Below are 17,966 nucleotides of genomic sequence, written 5' to 3' on the forward strand. Positions count from 1 at the left end.
ACTCTGACGCAGTAACAAATAAACAACACAGAATTATTTGTTGCTCACGTAAATAAGGTTTGATGCAGACTGGTTGGCTCTCTTTAATCTTGTTGCAATGCCATCTGGCGGCACACGTGACCTCCAAGGGCATCATGGCAGAGGAAAAGACAGCTGGAAGCCCATATGCCTTAGTTGCCTCATCCCAGCCCTGACACACATCACTTCACATATTTCAGTGGCAGGAACCAATCACTTCGCCCCAATCTAACTGCAAGGGGTACTTAGAAGCATACTTGGTGTATTTGGTGGCTGTTAACAGTCTCTGCTACATCCCCTGGGTACCAACTGACCCTTAACTTCCCACCCCACTCTCAGGGAATGTATGAGTGATGCTGATTTTCTAATTCTGTAACAGACTGGACTGTGAACACCAAACCAGCTCTCCAACCTGACAGACAATGCTTGTTTTATCTAAAGAAAGGGGACAGGACAGGCAGCGCTCACCTGTTTGACAGGTACGGTCCTTTTCCTTGTCCTCCCTCATCGCTCACCATGAAGCACACATTCTCACTTCTGCTCTGTCCTGAGAGTCACACTCATATGAACAGAAGAGTTGTCCCCAGGTCAGACACCTTTGTCACTCTAGTCCCAGGTTCCAGGTCTGACTGGAGCTGTGGGAGTGTTTGATGAGAAAGTGCAAGAGTTGTGTTTATGAAGTTCTCACAAGGTTGAGGCAGGCTGTCCATGTCTCTAGTGGTCCTACTGCCCGAGGGTTGAGTCACCATAAATTAACTTACGGCAAGCCCTCTGACAAGATTGAGGGAGCAGAATTCCCCAAGTGTCCAGGAGTATCACTGAGATAGGGAACTCACTCCCCTCCCAAAGCCAAGTTTTCCACAGTTAAGGTGGTCCTTCTCCCAGGAGGAGGATGACCAGTGGAGCCATTTCCAGATCTCTCACTAGAAGTGAGGACCAAATTCCCAGAAGGGACCTGAGAGTAAAAAGGTGGTTGCCTTCTCCTGTCCTGACTTAGTGTGTTTAGCTGAACCATAACTACTAGAGTATACTAGAGTGTGTGTGTGTGTGTGTGTGTGTGTGTGTGTGTGTGTAAAAATTGATCCTGTGGTACTTGGTGACTTCGGTTGCCCAGCCCTTGCAACAGTTTTCTTCTGTTGTTGTTATTTTCCCTTGGAATCACAGGCGTGAGCAAACTAAGGAAATAATAATTTACTCTTACTGCTTTTAGTGTCTTCCAGAGGAAAGGGGTGGCTGGAATCAGTGTAGACCAATCCAAGGAGTGCACATCTGCCAGAATTGCAGCTCAGCTTCCTTGCCTCTGGCATGTGTACCTTTCTGCAGGGTAGGCCCTAGACCAGATGTAAGTAAGTTAGCCTCAGGGTGACTGCTTGGCTGGTTAGCTGGTTGGCTTAGAAGGGTGTGAAGGGGCAGCAACATAAGGAGGTAGGAGTTAGGCAGGGCTGTATCTGAAAGAGGGGCAGGATGATTAGTTTTTCCTTTCTCTCCTTTGGCTTCATTGTGATACTCTGTGTGGGTCTTGTTAGCTTGAATCTGGATGAGACTCACCCAAATAGACAGTTCTGAGATACAAATCACATCCCCTTACCTTCTAGAATCACTGCCAAACTCATTATGGTTAAAAGATTTCTAAGACTCAGGTACAGCATTCACTTTGGTTGGAGTTTTCCATTTAAATTTATTTCACGCATATAAGCATTATGTCCTTTATGATGTGTTTTAAATTGTTTATCAGTTATTCCAGATTGAACCACTTTTAAAAATTTCTTTGTGCTTTCTTTATGGGAAAACATCATTCGATGGTTGCTGTTTACATTCCCCCCTTTCTTTCCCAGAAACAAAATTTTAATTCTTCACTTTGACTTCTTCATGTCTTCCTCTTCCTGTTTCATACTCCTGCTGTTGATTGACACTTTCCTCACTAAGTTTCCTCCTACTTCCCAATATCAAAACCTAAGCTTTTGTCTCTTTTCCATATCTTTAGTTTGAGATGTTGTGTGTGATTTCTAGTAAAACTGCTAAGTGATCGAAGATATTTAACTTTGAGCCAGTTAGACTCTCTCAGACTTCTGTGACCTTTCCAAGGACTTCAAAGTAATTCACCTTAAAAACTAAAATATGTAATTGTAGTACTTCATTTATCATCTCCAAATATCTGGGAACTAGGTAGAGGCAAGTTTTATCCCTTCTGTCTTAAGAATGGTCAAATCAAGTTTCAGAGATGAACCTTGTCATCATCCTGCTGGTTGTTTGATGTCCAGGCCAAAGTAATCAAATGCTGACCTGTGGATTCTGCATTATTACCTCCATCCTGGGCTAAAAAGGACACTGGGACAGGCTGAAGGAGACTGCTCTGCACTGGGTGGGTGCTAATGGTCTGGTAGAGGCAGGACTCTGGGGCTATAGGTCCCCAGAAGGCAGGGACCCCAGCATCTAGGCAATCCTCCTTTTATATCTTGTGCATAGCTGGGCCTTTGGGGCCTGACCCAGCTCTCCCAGCAGGACCCTGTGGTAATCCTCGTCTACAGAGTATGTGGACACAGTAGGGATTTAGCTGTCAATAATATTATAGACGGTAGAAAATTTCAAATGTTGCTTCTTAAAGTAACAAGTGATGACTGAGGATGCGAGAGAGATTGGCCTTCTCTGCAGTTTATCAAATGAAGTATTGACTATGAAAATGGTTTCTAAATTGTAAAAACATGGAACACATGACGGCTATTGGTACTACATTATAAATTGCATGTGTTGTTTTTCTCCCAGGATTTTAAAGAAAGACCTCAAAGATCTCAAGTATTACCATAGTTAAGAAACTTCAAAATTCACTTTATTTACCTTACTTCTGATGAGTGCATTTTTGTTTGGCTGGAACGTAGAGCCCATGGCTTAGTTATTTTTTCTCCAGCTTCACTGAGGTGTAATTGGTATGTAAAAAACTGCAAATAGGGCTTCCCTGGTGGCGCAGTGGTTGAGAGTCCTCCTGCCGATGCAGGGGACATGGGTTCGTGCCCCGGTCCGGGAGGATCCCACATGCCGTGGAGCGGCTGGGCCCGTGAGCCGTGGCCGCTGAGCCTGCACGTCCGGAGCCTGTGCTCTGCAACGGGAGAGGCCGCAGCACTGAGAGGCCCGCGTAACGAAGAAAGAAAAAAAAACTGCAAATAATTAATATATGTAATTTGGTGAGTTTGGATACGTGAATGGACCTAGAAGACATTATGCTAAGTGAACTAAGTCAGTCACAGGAGGACAGGTACTGCATGATTCCTCTTATATGAGGCATCTAAAATAGTCAGAAGTAAGGATGGTGGTTGCCAGGGGATGGGGGGATGGGGATATGGGGAGAGGGTTGGTGTTCAATAGGTATAAAGTTACAGATATATAGTACAAGATGAGAAAGTTCCAGAGATCTGCAGTACAATGTAGTGCCTATAGTTAACAATAAGGTATCATGTGCTTAAAAATTGATTAGTGCATTTTTTTATGTCATTGGGTTTCTCTCTGGATCTGCCTAAGCATGAGAATTCACCTTTTTATGTTTATTTATTTTTGTTTCTATTTTTCTGGTAAAATCTGTGTATGCACGTGTTTTATTTACTTATTTATTTATTGGAGTATAGTTGCTTTACAATGCTTTGCAAGTTTCTGCCGTACAGAGAAGTGAATCAGCTGTATGTACACATATATCCCCTCTTTTTTGGATTTCCTTTCCATTTAGGTCACCACAGAGCATTAAGTGGAGTTGCCTGTGCTATACAGCAGGTTCTCATTCATTATCTGTTTTATACATAATAGTGCATATATGTCAATCCCAATCTCCCAATTCATCCCACCCCACCCTCCCCGCTTGGTGTCCATACGTTTGTTCTTCATGTCTGTGCCTCTATTTCTGCCTTGCATACAGGTTCATCTGTACCATTTTTCTAGATTCCATGTATATACGTTAATATACGATATTTACTTTTCTCTTTCTGACTTACTTCACTCTGTATGACAGGCCCTAGATCCATCCACGTCTCTACAAATGACCCAATTTTATTCCTTTTTATGGTTAAGTAATAGTCCATTGTATATATGTGCCATGTCTTCTTTATCCATTCATCTGTCGATGGACATTTAGGTTGCTTCTGTGACCTGGCTATGGTAAAGAGTGCTGCAATGAACACTGGGGTGCATGTGTCTTTTTGAATTATGGTTTTCTCAGGGTATATTGCTGGGTCGTATGGTAGTTCTATTTTTAGTTTATTAAGGAGCCTCCATACTGCATACTGTTCTACATAGTGGCTGTATCAATTTACATTCCCACCAACAGTGCAAGAGGGTTCCCTTTTCTCCACACCCTCTCCAGCATTTATTGTTTGTAGACTTTTTGATGATGGCCATTCTGACCAGTGTGAGGTGATACTTCACTGTGGTTTTGATGTGCATTTCTCTAATGATTAGTGATGTTGAGCATTCTTTCATGTGTTTGTTGACAATCTATATATCTTCTTTGGAGAAATGTCTATTTAGGTCTTCTGCCCATTTTTGGATTGGGTTGTTTGTTTTTTTGATATTGAGCTGCATGAGCTGTCTGTATATTTTGGAGATTAATCCCTTGTCCATTGCTTCATTTTCAAATAGTTTCTCCCATTCTGAGGGTTGTCTTTTGGTCTTGTTTATGGTTTCCTTTGCTCTGCAAAAGCTTTTAAGTTTCATTAGGTCCCATTTGTTTATTTTTGTTTTTATTTTCGTAACTCTAGGAGGTGGGTCAATAAAGATCTTGCTGTGATTTATGTCAAAGAGTGTTCTTCCTATGTTTTCCTCTAAGAGTTTTACAGTGTCCGGTCTTACATTTAGGTCTTTAATCCATTTTGAGTTTATTTTTGTGTATGGTGTTAGGGAGTGTTCTAATTTCATTCTTTTACATGTAGCTGTCCAGTTTTCCCAGCACCACGTATTGAAGAGACTGTCTTTTCTCCATTGTATATCCTTGCCTCCTTTGTCATAGATTACTTGACCATAGGTGCGTGGGTTTACCTCTGGGCTTTCTATCCTGTTCCATTGATCTATATTTCTGTTTTTGTGCCAGTACCATACTGTCTTGATGACTGTAGCTTTGTAGTATAGTCTGAAGTCCAGGAGCCTGATTACTCCAGCTCCGTTTTTCTTTCTCAAGATTGCTTTGGCTATTCGGGGTCTTTTTTGTCTCCATACAAATTTTAAGATTTTTTTGTTCTAGTTCTGAGAATTCACCTTTTTAATTTCCTCAGTGCTTCACAGTTTTGGGGATAGTGCAGGGATGCTCCTCTGTTGGAGGTTAGAGCAGATTCCCCAAGCCCATGTTGCCCTTACTTTGTCAGCACTTCACTTTCTGAAAGAAGAATCTGGCACGGCCTCATGTTTATTCTTGGTTATTCTTCCCAATTTTCTGTCACTCAGAGCTGTCTGAGCCAGGGAGTTGATGTGGGCGCAGGGGATTTTGAGGCCTGGCCTGATCCCAGGCAAATATTCAGTAGCACAGCACTTAACCCCAGGCCAGGTTTCTGGCAACTTCTGCTCTCTGGAAATTTTCCCCAAACCTGGAAAGAAGAAATAGCCACAAACTCCCTCAAAGACACAGAGATAGCACTAAAGCCACAAACTTTATTCCCCAAGGCACTTTATTTTCTAGTGCCTTGCTTGTAACATAGCTATAAAGAGTTTTGTAATCTGGTTCCTAGTTGTACAGGTTAGAAGCAACAGGAAGAGATGTTGGAGTGGGGGATGGGGGGGAAGAAGCTCAGAGATACTGACAGAGCAAGTGCTGGCTGAAGGCCTGATATCCTGAAAAGAGACAGAAAAATAAAATGGCATAACATAATAAAACATGTTGATTCTGATTACTCTGAGTTAGCTGGAAAAACATCGAGTGAATTAAGAAATCTGGGAAGCGTGTAATATATACACGTATATTTCATGTCATCAAAGATACTGTTTAAATGTTTTAGTGTTTAAAGGATACGATTCCCTTATCTGTACAAATCCAGTTATTTCTAACTCTGCCATACCTCACCTAAACTAGAATTATGGGGTATTTCCTGTGATGACAATATAATGCTTTTTTATAGTGAGGATTTCAAGCCCTGAGAGGAGCTGAATCTAAGTCTTGTTTTGTGAGAGTGATTCAGGCATTGAGTAAGAATGTGATTTGAATCCTGAATTCATTCATTCTCGGATTTGGTACTCAGTAGAGGCGTCACATTTCAGACTTTATCTAAGGCTCCCTTAACTACCTCTAGGCTTTTTCTGACATTTTTGCGATTGGCCTAGAAGCCACCTGTGATCCTCTGTGGAGGCCCGAGCTGTGTTGGAGTGCAGCTCAGGGTTTGGGGGTCCCAAACAGGAAGTGACTTCGGTCCTCAAAGAAGTCACTGCCAGCCTGTCGTCTGGGTTCACTGTGCTGCTGGACCAACCCAGCCTCTTCGTCACCACCTCTGAGTCAGAAGTCTGGGCAGGGCGCAGAGGCTGATGTGCAGATTCCACTCTGGCAACCTATCCTGTTCTCATGGCCATGAGCTTTCTGACCGGCTGCTGTGAACTGGCAGGCCTTGGGTGGGAGGGATGCTGGTCGGGCCAGGGCTTTCTGCTGCTGTCATATGCATCTGCAATTACCTCCTTCCCTTTGCTGGTCGATTAATAGTCTGGCCACGCACCTCTGCCGGCAGGAAAGTCTGTTTTGTTCACTCCTCTCCCTGCCTGACCCCCCACCCCATGACACAGAGCGTGATTGACTTGGCTCAAAGCAAAGAAGCAGTGAGGCTGCAGAGCCTGTAAAGCAGTCAGAAACATGTCTCACTTAGCCCTTGCAATTGTGCTGCCTTGGCTGAGCCTCTTGCCCCCCTCCCCTGTGCTGGCTCTTAACGTGCTTCACCAAGGGATGGTTGCTAATTTGGAAATTTAATGCATCCACCTTCTTTGGGGATGATTCTTATGGCAGTAGAACTACCAAATAGGGCTGAATACCACTAAAATGTGGTAAAGCACTGGACTGGAAATAGGAAAACTGGGTTCTGGTCCTGGATCAGCTGTGTGGTCCTAGACAAATCTCTCTCTCTCTCTCTTTTTTTTTTAACATCTTTATTGGAGTATAATTGCTTTACAGCGGTGTGTTAGTTTCTGCTTTATAACAAAGTGAATCAGTTTTACATATACATATGTTCCCATATCTCCTCCCTCTTGCGTCTCCCTCCCTCCCACCCTCCCTATCCCACCCCTCTAGGTGGTCACAAAGCACCGAGCTGATCTCCCTGTGCTATGCGGCTGCTTCCCACTAGCTATCTATTTTACGTTTGGTACTGTATATATGTCCATGCCTCTCTTTCACTTTGTCACAGCTTACCCTTCCCCCTCCCCGTGTCCTCAAGTCCATTCTCCATGTCTGCATCTTTATTCCTGTCCTGCCCCTAAGTTCTTCAGAACCTTTTTTTTTTTTTAGATTCCATATATATGTGTTAGCATATGGGGTTTGTTTTTCTCTTTCTGACTTACTTCACTCTGTATGACAGACTCTAGGTCCATCCAACTCACTACAAATAACTCAATTTCGTTTCTTTTTATGGCTGAGTAATATTCCACTGTATATATGTGCCACATCTTCTTTATCCATTCATCTGTCGGTGGACACTTAGGTTGCTTCCATGCTAGACAAATCTCTTCTTCATCTGTTAGAGGGGAGGGGCAACGGTTGCATTCGATGATCTCTATAAAGTCCAAGTGCTCATCCTTCCATTCTCTTTCCTGTTCATGCAGACAGAAATGTTTTGGCCCATTTTTGAGAGTGCCTTCTCTTTTCCTTGGTCTCCATATCTCCCTTCACCTGAGCCTCTCTTGTAGTGAAGAAGTTATGAATCTATTTCTTTTGAAAGCTGCCCAGGGAATTGGGCAAGATTGTATTAGAGATGCCTAAGTTCTGGGAGTTTTGATTTTGAAACTGACATGGAATTCAGGATTAATAGAGGTATTGTAGTCCCATCTGGAATTTTATCTCAGAATCACAGGGAGATCAGCCCAGCTAACTGTGCTGCAGTAAGATTTGGAACTAGACATCTCAGCCGCAGTTTACTCTCTTGCAAGTGACTTGAGCGGGTGCAGGAGGAATAAGCTGTGCCCTCACCTCTCATCCTTAGTGCTGCCCAGAAAAGCAGGGGTGGAGGCTGGAGAAGGTGTGGCAGCAAACTTGGGCCCGGATACCTAACAAGTGGCCGACTTTATTAAATGCCCACTGTTTGGTGACTGAGCCAGGCATTGTGGAGCAGGGAGACTGAGGGGACAGCTTTCTACAAACAAACCCTGCCTGTTCTTGCTTTTGGGCCTCCATCAAGTTGTTTTCTCCAATTGGCAGGCCTTCCCTCTCTTCTTAGCTTATTGAAAATCCTCACCATCCAGGAAGTTCCACCTCTTGCGTGAAGTTCAGCAAACTTTTACTGAGGCCCTTGCAGTTCCCCAGCCCTCTTTGGGGGATATAAAGATGAATAAAGACTTAGTCCCTGTCCTCGGGTGGACCATGCTATATAAATATATTGTCCTGCTTGGGTCACTGTTGCTTCTTGTTTCTTCCTTTCTCCTCTTCAGCTAAAGCTTAAGCCCCTTGAGGGCAAAGGCTGTGTTTCGGGGGGCTCACAACCACTTCAACTTGGGTGATTCACTAGAAGGGCTCATAAGATTCAACAGTGGGTTTTAGTCACAGCTAAGGTTTCTTACAGCAAAGGATACAGAGAAAGGCAGTGGGAAAAATATATGCGTCGCTCAGGCACAGGCTTCCAAGTTCTTCCCTACCCAGGGCCACACAGGAGCAGCTCACAGCAAGCTACAGGGACACCTGTGACATGTCTGTGCCCAGGAAAGTCCACCAAGTCTCAGAGTCTGAGGTGTTTATGAAACAAAACTCAGGACTCTAGCATCGAAAGCAGGTACATCATGACTCTTCTCAAACACTCCTGAGAGGTCCCCCTGAACTGGTACAAACATGCCCCATTTCTCTGGACAGATACGTAAAACAACAAGGTCAATCAGAGACATAAAAAAGCCTTCTGAGGGCCATAGTCCCCAGGGTAGGTCAAGGGTCAATTATGATGCCAGGCTCCCCTGGAGACATGCAAGGACTGATCGATAAGACCTTCTGTGTTAACTCCTTCTTCCAAGCTGTGTCTGGTACAGTTCATGTCCCCTCTCAGAGTGCTCAGTGTGGGGCAACACAAGACCTGGCCTCTCCTCTGAGCTCCACTCAGATGCACGTCACTATCTACTCACCACATCCAGTCCCATAGACACTGACACGTGAACCTGTCAAAATGTGAACTCGAACCGCCCCGCCCCCAACCACTCTTCCCCATCTGAGTAACTGTCAGCATCAGTTGCTCTATTGCTCAAGCCCCCAAATCTGGGCATCATCCTTGATCCTCCTCTTCCTCTCACCTCCCACAGCCAATCTGTAATTCCTGTTGATTCTAATTCTGAGGCGTATCCCAAATGTGACCACCTCCCATTCTTTCGGCAACCCTGCTCCAATCCACCATCATCTTTCATCTGGGTTACTCACCTTCTTAATGTTTCTGTTTGTCTCCCTTATGGTGTGTTCTCCCCTCACCACCCAGAGTGATCCTTCAAAATGTGTACCAGATGTTGTCACTCCCTGCCATTCACAGCCTCCAGTGGCTTCTCACTGTGCTCGGATTAAAATGCAAGCATTTCACTCCCCTGCTCGCTCATCATGCTCCAGCCCCAGAGCCAGTGAGTCAGTCTGTTTCCTCCTTGTGTGATATTCCTTCTTCCAGGACTGTTCTTCCCCTAACTCTTCAAATGCTTGGATCCTTCTCATCCTTAGCATTTTATTCCCACCATCAGCCCCTCATGGAGACCTTCTCTGACCACCCTATTGAAGGTAGCCTTGCCCCTTGCCTCACCTGAAATCATGATTGTTTATATATTTGATGTCACTCAGCGCTGGCTGGAATGTAAGCTTGTGAGAGAAGACGCTTTTCTATCTAGTCCACAGTTTATATCCCCAGCACCCAGCACTATGGCAAATTCAGAGTAGGCATTCAGAAATATCTGTTGGTGCATGTAGCAGATAATTAATAAATAATCAGTATGTGACTACTTAAAAGTGATGAGCCAGTCTCTGCCCTTAAAAGTTTACATTCTACTGGAAAGTTGAGTGAGAACCAGCAAAACATGCAGAAAACTTCGCTGTGCTTTCTGGTATCCAACATAGGGCATGTCAGTCCTGCTGTCCTGGACAGCAGAAACCAGCAGACTGCAGAGGGGCCCCATCGAGCAGCTTGAATCCCTCCAGCCCATTGTTCTCTTTGATGGACTTCTAGGGGCTGTTGGAAGGGAGATACCAGCAGCCTGGAAATTCCAAATGGAAGACAAGGATCAGGGGGCATTGCTGTCTTCTGCAGGGTAGGGGCAGTGGTGTTTTTGCCAGAGCAGTGCTCCCAGTGTACTTGCACCATGCTTCTGGCTTCTTCAGAGCCTGGCTTTATGGGTCTCAATAGATCCTGGAACTGTCTAATATTCTTCAATAAATTTCCTTTCTGCTTAAACTAGTCAGAGTGGATTCTGTAGTTTGTAACTAAGAACTCTGACCTATCTAACAGGTTGAGGGGGGAAAAAAAGATGGAAAATCAGAATCCTGACTTATAACTGACACTTAAGCTTGAATGGAAAATGTTAAAATTATACTGACGTTGGGGGCATGACTTCGAAATTGAACTAACACATGTAGCTATATCCAAGTGATATGCTAGGTTTGAGGCAGAATACTTTATTTACTCACATGCCTGGGGAAAATTGTGTATTTTTTTTTAGATGTTGGGGGTAGGAGTTTATTAATTAATTAATTAATTTTTGCTGTGTTGGGTCTTTGTTTCTGTGCGAGGGCTTTCTCTAGTTGTGGCAAGCGGGGGCCACTCTTCATCGCAGTGCACGGGCCTCTCACTGTTGTGGCCTCTCTTGTTGCAGAGCACAGGCTCCAGACTCGCAGGCTCAGTAGTTGTGGCTCACGGGCCTAGCTGCTCTGCGGCATGTGGGATCCTCCCGGACCAGGGCTCGAACCCGTGTCCCCTGCATTAACAGGCAGATTCTCAACCACTGCGCCACCAGGGAAGCCCTGTGTATGTTTTTATGTGTATGTACAGGTCCATTAAAAAAAAAAAACATTTGCTTCTTTCAGTTATATGCTATTATAAACCAGCATAGCTTTTATTACAAGTATGTCAGTTACTAAGGGAAAGAGACTTAAAATATTTTAAGAAAGCAAAACTAAAGTATAGGGACTCCTTGCATACAGGAACTCACGTGTTCCCAGAGAGTTTAACAGAGAGTTAGCTTAAAATGTGTATCCTCGGGCTTCCCTGGTGGCGCAGTGGTTGAGAGTCCGCCTGCTGATGCAGGGGACGCGGGTTCATGCCCCGGTCTGGGAGGATCCCACGTGCCGCGGAGCGGCTGGGCCCGTGAGCCATGGCCGCTGGGCCTGCGCGTCCGGAGCCCATGCTCTGCAACAGGAGAGGCCACAACAGTGAGAGGCCTGCGTACCGCAAAAAAAAAAAAATGTGTATCCACCCTTATGGTCAAAGTCCTACAAGTGAAAACAAAGCACCATTTCCCTTATCAAATTGGCAAAGACTTTTTAAAAATGTTATTACTCAGTGTTGGTGAAAGTATGAAGAGATAGGTACTTATATGCCCTGCTGGTAGACATGTAAGTGAGTACAACCTTTCTAGAAAGCCATTTTACAGTCTGGAACAAGGGCCTAAAAAATGTTCATATTCTTTTTCCCAGTAAACTCAATTCTAGGAGATTTATATTAAGGAAATGATCAGAGATTACGTGCAAGAATGTTCCTTGCAGCAGTTTCGTAATACCAAAATCTTGGAAGCAACATAGGTGTTTAACACTCAGGAAATAGTACCATCACAAGGTGAAATATTATGCAGCCATCATTATGGAGGGTTTTGAATACAGGCACGTAGAATGATGATGATGGTGGTGGTGATGATGGCCAGCACTTATTGATCACTTACTATTTGCCAGGGACGACTACACCTCTTCACGGGAATTCTCAGATTCTTGAAACAACACTTTAAGGTGAGTGCTATGATTATTCCCATTTTGCAGATAAGAAAACTGAGGTTCAGAGAGCTTATGTAACTTGCCCAAAGTCACACTGTAAGTGAGCAATAGAGCCAGGGCTTGAATCCAGGCCTGACTACTCCAAATTTACATAAAGGCTGTTAACAGTAGTAATCTTTAGGTGATGGGATTATAGTGATTTTTAAAATTTTCTAGTTTCTATTTTCTTTATGCTCTCAATTTTATACAATGATCACTTATCAGTTTTATAATCAGAAAAAAAAAATAGTAGCTCCTCCCAGGTATTCCTGCCACCCAGGGATATATAGAGACTTCTGGCAGAAGTGTCCAGGAATGAGGGTAGGGCCGAGGCCCTTGGGGCGGGAAATACTGAAGAGTTTCCTTGGGCTCGGCCTCCCCTGCTCCATGGCTAGTCCCGGTTTTTCCTAAGAACACTGCCCCCTAACTGGACTGGACAAGCAGCCGCCTTGGTCTGGGTTCTTTGCTTCTGTACAAGTAGCGTCTTGCTGAGGAAAGGAATGGCATATGAGCAGTGACAGAGGGCAGGAACTGCCTGGGTTTTGAACTTCCTCCTAAAATTGCCCACCTAAATTCCTGGGTTTCACACTGCTTGCCTCGTAGCTGTGTGCTATGCAGCAAGAGTTCTGATTTGGCGCCTCTGGTATGCTTCTCTAACACCTCTACCTTTAGACCAGGGGTCAGTCAGCCTCCTTCTGGCTCTGACTGGGCAGCAAGCTTGTTGAGGGGACCTCGTGTGGCCGCCAGTGGGTCATCACAGCTTGTCCTCTTTCCATACGTGAATCGGTGACTCCACCACCCACCTGATCACAAGTCTGGTGTTTTCCCCATACTTGGGTCGCTGAGGGAAGATGAGGCAAGAAAATGCAGCAGACTTAGTGTGACCCCCTGCTCTAGGCCTGGGAAATCTTCCTCAGTGCTCCTGCCTTACCAAGAACAAATCAGTCCATGAAAGAAAGACACTCAGGGAGTTTGCCTCAGGTTAACCGAGAGACCTGGGAATGAAACTGAGCTCTCCTGTTCTGGGCCCCCTGTGCTGTCTATATTTAGCCACGCTGCCCCGAGCCTTGTCCACCTTGTCTGAAAGCCAAAGCAGGCAGTTTGCTCATAAACATTCCTGTGCCTGCCAGCTCACGCCAGCCAATCATTTAGATGTCTGTCTTAAAATGCGAGGCTCCCCTTGCACCCAACTCCGAGGCCCTGCAGAGAATACACACCGAGGGATTCACAGCCCGAGTTTTTCCCAAGGCCAAGTGACCTCAGACAAATGCCTGAAAGTGAAAGGCATGTGTCTCACTGCTTCACCTTGGCAGGGCTCAGCCAGTGCCTCCCTCTCAGACCCACTGTTCCTGGTCACAGTTCTTTGAGTGTGTTGACCTACTTTCTCCCCTTCAGAGGGAAAGCAGAAACCAATACATGTCTCGTGAGTACTCTTGCTTTCAGCAATGTTGATTCTTTCTTCTGGCCCCTTGTCCTTTCCATGCTCCATTATCACTCTGCTCTACTCACTTGAAGCATGACTGAAGCAGAACCCTGAGTGTTACTTACGGTCCCTGTTTTATAGCTGTGTTTTCAGAGGTGGTGTGGCCCACACATCACGGGGATGGGGACAGAGCCTGCCCACCCCTCCTTTCCCTACTATAGCCCCTGCTGTTAAGTGACATGCGCTGGAGTGAAGTTGCTTCTGCATGAGAACCTTTTGGGAATCAGCAGGGTGTCTCTGATTTTGTGACTGGGGGCATTATGGACTGAGAGACATCCAGCTTGACTTGACCGTTTCCTACATCTTCGATGTGGGCCTCCGAGAAGAGTCTTAGGTGGCTCAACTCTTTAGTTGCTTTGACAGGCAGAATTCTTCTTTGGACAGTGTGTACAGGTGACTCTCAAATACATACATTGAGATTTTCGGTGGCAAATTAATCATTTTAGGCTGTCTTTACCCTTCCCGGTATGCATGCCATTGCCCACTTCTCTAGACATCAGTTAGAATCAGCTTGGAAAATACACACTCATTTTAATATCAGTCTGAGAAAAATTAATTAGATGGATAAATCCTCTGGGGTTCAGAGGTAGGTTATGGCTGCGTCGTATGATGAATTCCAGAGTGCCTTTGGGATTGTTGACTGGCTTTAATAAGCTGCCATGTCTGTTCTCCATGACCATGGGTAATTGAGTGTATCTTATTTAGCTCCCCTATCCCTGGCTGCTTTGTCTCCTTTCTTCCCAACTCATCCCTGTGTGCAGAGCAGATCATATATAACCAGCCTGCCTTCTAGTATCCTATTAGATGCCATTGACATCGGGTAACATGTGATTTTAGAAAGGTTCCAGGTCCTTTTCACCAGCTCCAAAATCATATTGGAGTCGTGGTGGCCACAGGAGGCTGCACCTCAGCAGCCGGCTGGGCCAGGGTTAGGGTGAGCCCTCCCTCTGGAGAGCTGAGCCGGCAGCAGGTGGGGAGACAGGGTGTGGCTGCGGATGACAGTCAGGGATCTCTGCTTCTTGTGGCTGTAAAGTTCCTGTCCTGCACTGGATCATCTGGGTTGGTTGGAGGCACAATGAGAACGAATAACAACAGGACCTCTGTCTCCCCAGAACTGGAGAGGGGAGGGTGCGACTGGGATGGGGCATGAGGATGAGCTGCAGGCAGTGGATAGAAAGGGTGATATTACTGAGGAGGTGAATGATGGAGGGGACGATAATGAAAGTTATTACCTTAACGTATGCCTCAAAGTTTCCCCAAGATGCTGAAGTGAGAAGAGCCAGACTGGCAGGGTGGAGAGAAGGGGGGCAGCAAGTTACAAGAAGCTCACCGAACCTACCCTCTGGTGCCACGCTGACCTATGCAGCCTTCTGTGATGAGGGCAATGTGCTTTGTGTGCACTCTCCAATATGGCAGTCATTAGCCACATGTGGCTTTTGAGCACTTAAAATGTGGCTGATGTGACTGAGGAACTGAATTTTTAGTTGTAGTTAATTTTAATTAATTTAAATTGACCTACATGAAAAGATGCTCATCATTGCTAATTATTAGAGAAATGCAAGTCAATACTACAATGAGATATCACCCCACACTGGTCAGAATGGCCATCATCAAAAAAATCTACAAACAATAAATGCTGGAGAGGGTCTGGAGAAAAGGGAACCCTCCTACACTGTTGGTGGGAATGTAAATTGGTGTAGCCATTATGGAAAACAGTATGGTGGTTCCTCAAAAAACTAAAAATAGAGCTACCATATGATCCAGCAGTCCCACTCCTGGGCATATATCTGTAGAAAACCGTAATTCGAAAAGATACGAGCACCCCAATGTTCACAGCAGCACTATTTACAATAGCCAAGACATGGAAACAACCTAGGTGTCCATCAACAGCGGAGTCGATAAAGAAGGTATGGTACATGTATACAGTGGAATATTACTCAGCCATAAAAAAGAATAAAATAATGGCATTTACAGCAACATGGATGGACCTAGAGATTATCATTCTAAGTGAACTAAGTCAGAATGAGAAAGACAAATACCATATGTATGATATCACTTATATGTGGAACCTAAAATATGACATGAATGAGCTTATTTACAAAACAGAAACAGACTCACAGACATAGAAAACAAACTTATGGTTACCAAAGGGGAGAGGGGGTGGAGGAGGGATGGATGGGGAGTTTGGGATTAGCAGATGCAAACTAGTATATATAGGATGGATAAACAAGGTCCTATATAGCACAGGGAACTATATTCAGTATCCTGTGATAAACCATAATGGAAGAGAATATGAAAAGGAATATATATATCTATAACTGGGTCACTTTTGCTATACAGCAGAAATTAGCACCACATTGTAAATCAGCTATACTTCAATAAAATTTAAAAAGTAAATAAATAAATTGACCTAGCCGTGTATGGCTAGTGTTTGTCCAATGGGGGCAGTGCAGCCCTAGAGTCACGGTTGACAAGGGTGAGTGGGGCGGTCCACATAGCACAGGGAGGTCAGCTCAGCTCGGTGCTTTGTGACCACCTAGAGGGGTGGGATAGGGAGGGTGAGAGGGAAACGCACGAGGGAGGAGATATGGGGATATATGTATATGTATAGCTGATTCACTTTGTTATAAAGCAGAAACTAACACACCATTGTAAAGCAATTATACTCTAATAAAGATGTTAAAAAACAATAAAGCACGGACTGCAGCCGGCAGCCCTGGCATAAATCCTGGTTTGCCATTTACTAACTCTGCAACCTTGCACAAGTTATCCAACCTCTTTGAGCCTATTTTCTCATGTGTAAGATGGGGAGCCTAACAGTACATATATCACAGAGGGCTGTTGGAAAGACTGAATGAGGTAATCCATGTAAAACTCTCAACAAAGTGCCTGGCATCTATGGGGCTCTCAGTAAGTGGTTGCTGTCAGGATGTTTTGATGTTAAGATGTTATGATGTTTTGTCCTATCTTACTTTTCTGTGCTTTGGCCCTAGTCGCTGAACATCAGTAAATCAACCTGACTTGCTAAGTGCCTGGAGGTGTGAGGATAATGACATTTGCCCTTATTGACTCCCGTGAGCTCCATAGCACAGGATCTGTTATTTGATTTTGTAACTGTATTGTGTCTGAGCTCTGAATGAAATGAGATTTTTTAATGAAAGAAAAGATGAAATAGTCAAGGTCAGAATAATAACATGAAAAAAAGTCACATGTCCCACATTTCCAATTTCACATTCATTGAACAGGCATTTGCTGAGAGACTAGTGGTTACAAGCACAGACTCTGGAGCTAGACTGACTGGGCTTGTATCCATTACTAGCTGTGTAACTTGAGCAACGTTACTTAATTTCCTATTTGTCTTTATTTCCTATTTGTCAGTTGGGCATAATACTACCTGCCTCATAGGGTTGTTGTAAATGAATCAATACATGTAAAGCACTTATAGAATTACTTGGCACTGATAAGCACTTGATAAATATTGGCTGATGTGATTACTATATGCTAGGCACTATATTAGGTGCTGGTAAAACAAAGCTAAGGAAGTACCATCCCTGCCCTCATTAAGCTTATAGGCTAGTAGAGGGAGAGAGCTACATGAACATAGAAGTACAATAAGATACTACAGAAAATAAAGATGGAAGATGCTCAGGATGCTGAGGGGACATCAAGAAAGAAGAGAGCAAGTTGGCTTGGTTGGAGGGCAAAACTTTTCGTAGAGCTGGAGAACAGGTAGTGGTGGGGTGCATCGTAGGTACATGTTTGTAGAAATAAACAAGGATGATGCATCCAGAGAACTAAAGGCAATTGATAAATTGGTATGCCTAGGATGTAAGGGAGAGGGAGTAAGCAGAAGACAGGATTGAAAAGGTCAGCAGGAAGCAGGTCCTGAAAGACCTTATACATTAGGTTTAAGAATTTGTACTTTATCTTTTTTAAAAAATAAATTTATTTATTTATTTTTGGCTGCATTGGGTCTTCGTTGCTGCACGTGGGCTTTCTCTAGTTGCGGTGAAGGGGGGCTGCTCTTCATTGTGGTGTGTGGACTTCTCATTGCGGTGGCTTCTCGTTGCGGAACATGGGCTCTAGGCGCGTGGGCTTCAGTAGTTGTGGCACACGGGCTCAATAGTTGTGGCACACGGGCTTAGTTACTCTGTGGCATGTGGGATCTTCCCGGACCAGGACTTGAACCCATGTCCCCTGCATTGGCAGGCGGATTCTTAACCACTGCGCCACCAGGGATGTCCTGTACTTTATCTTGAACAATGGGAAACCATTGAAAGGTTTTAAGTAAGGAAGTACCATGATCAAGGGATTTTAGAAGGACCCTACTGG

General features: G+C 44.5%; 1 long non-coding RNA gene across 6 annotated transcripts in view; it reads left to right on the forward strand.

Annotated features, from left to right (window-relative positions):
* Positions 1-17,966, forward strand: part of LOC309796047 — a 65,549-nt gene that overhangs the window by 14,887 nt on the left and 32,696 nt on the right. For 5 of the 6 annotated variants that reach the window (XR_014292410.1, XR_014292411.1, XR_014292413.1 and 2 more), the window contains exon 4: positions 12,074-12,127. This is a non-coding gene — a long non-coding RNA (uncharacterized lncRNA). Of the gene's footprint in view, positions 1-397; positions 498-12,073; positions 12,128-17,966 lie in introns of all 6 variants that reach the window. The other variant, XR_014292412.1, reaches the window with a different exon arrangement.

This window comes from Mesoplodon mirus, assembly GCF_964341445.2.
Source record: "Mesoplodon mirus genome assembly, chromosome: X".
NCBI classification, from domain to species: Eukaryota; Metazoa; Chordata; class Mammalia; order Artiodactyla; family Ziphiidae; genus Mesoplodon; species Mesoplodon mirus.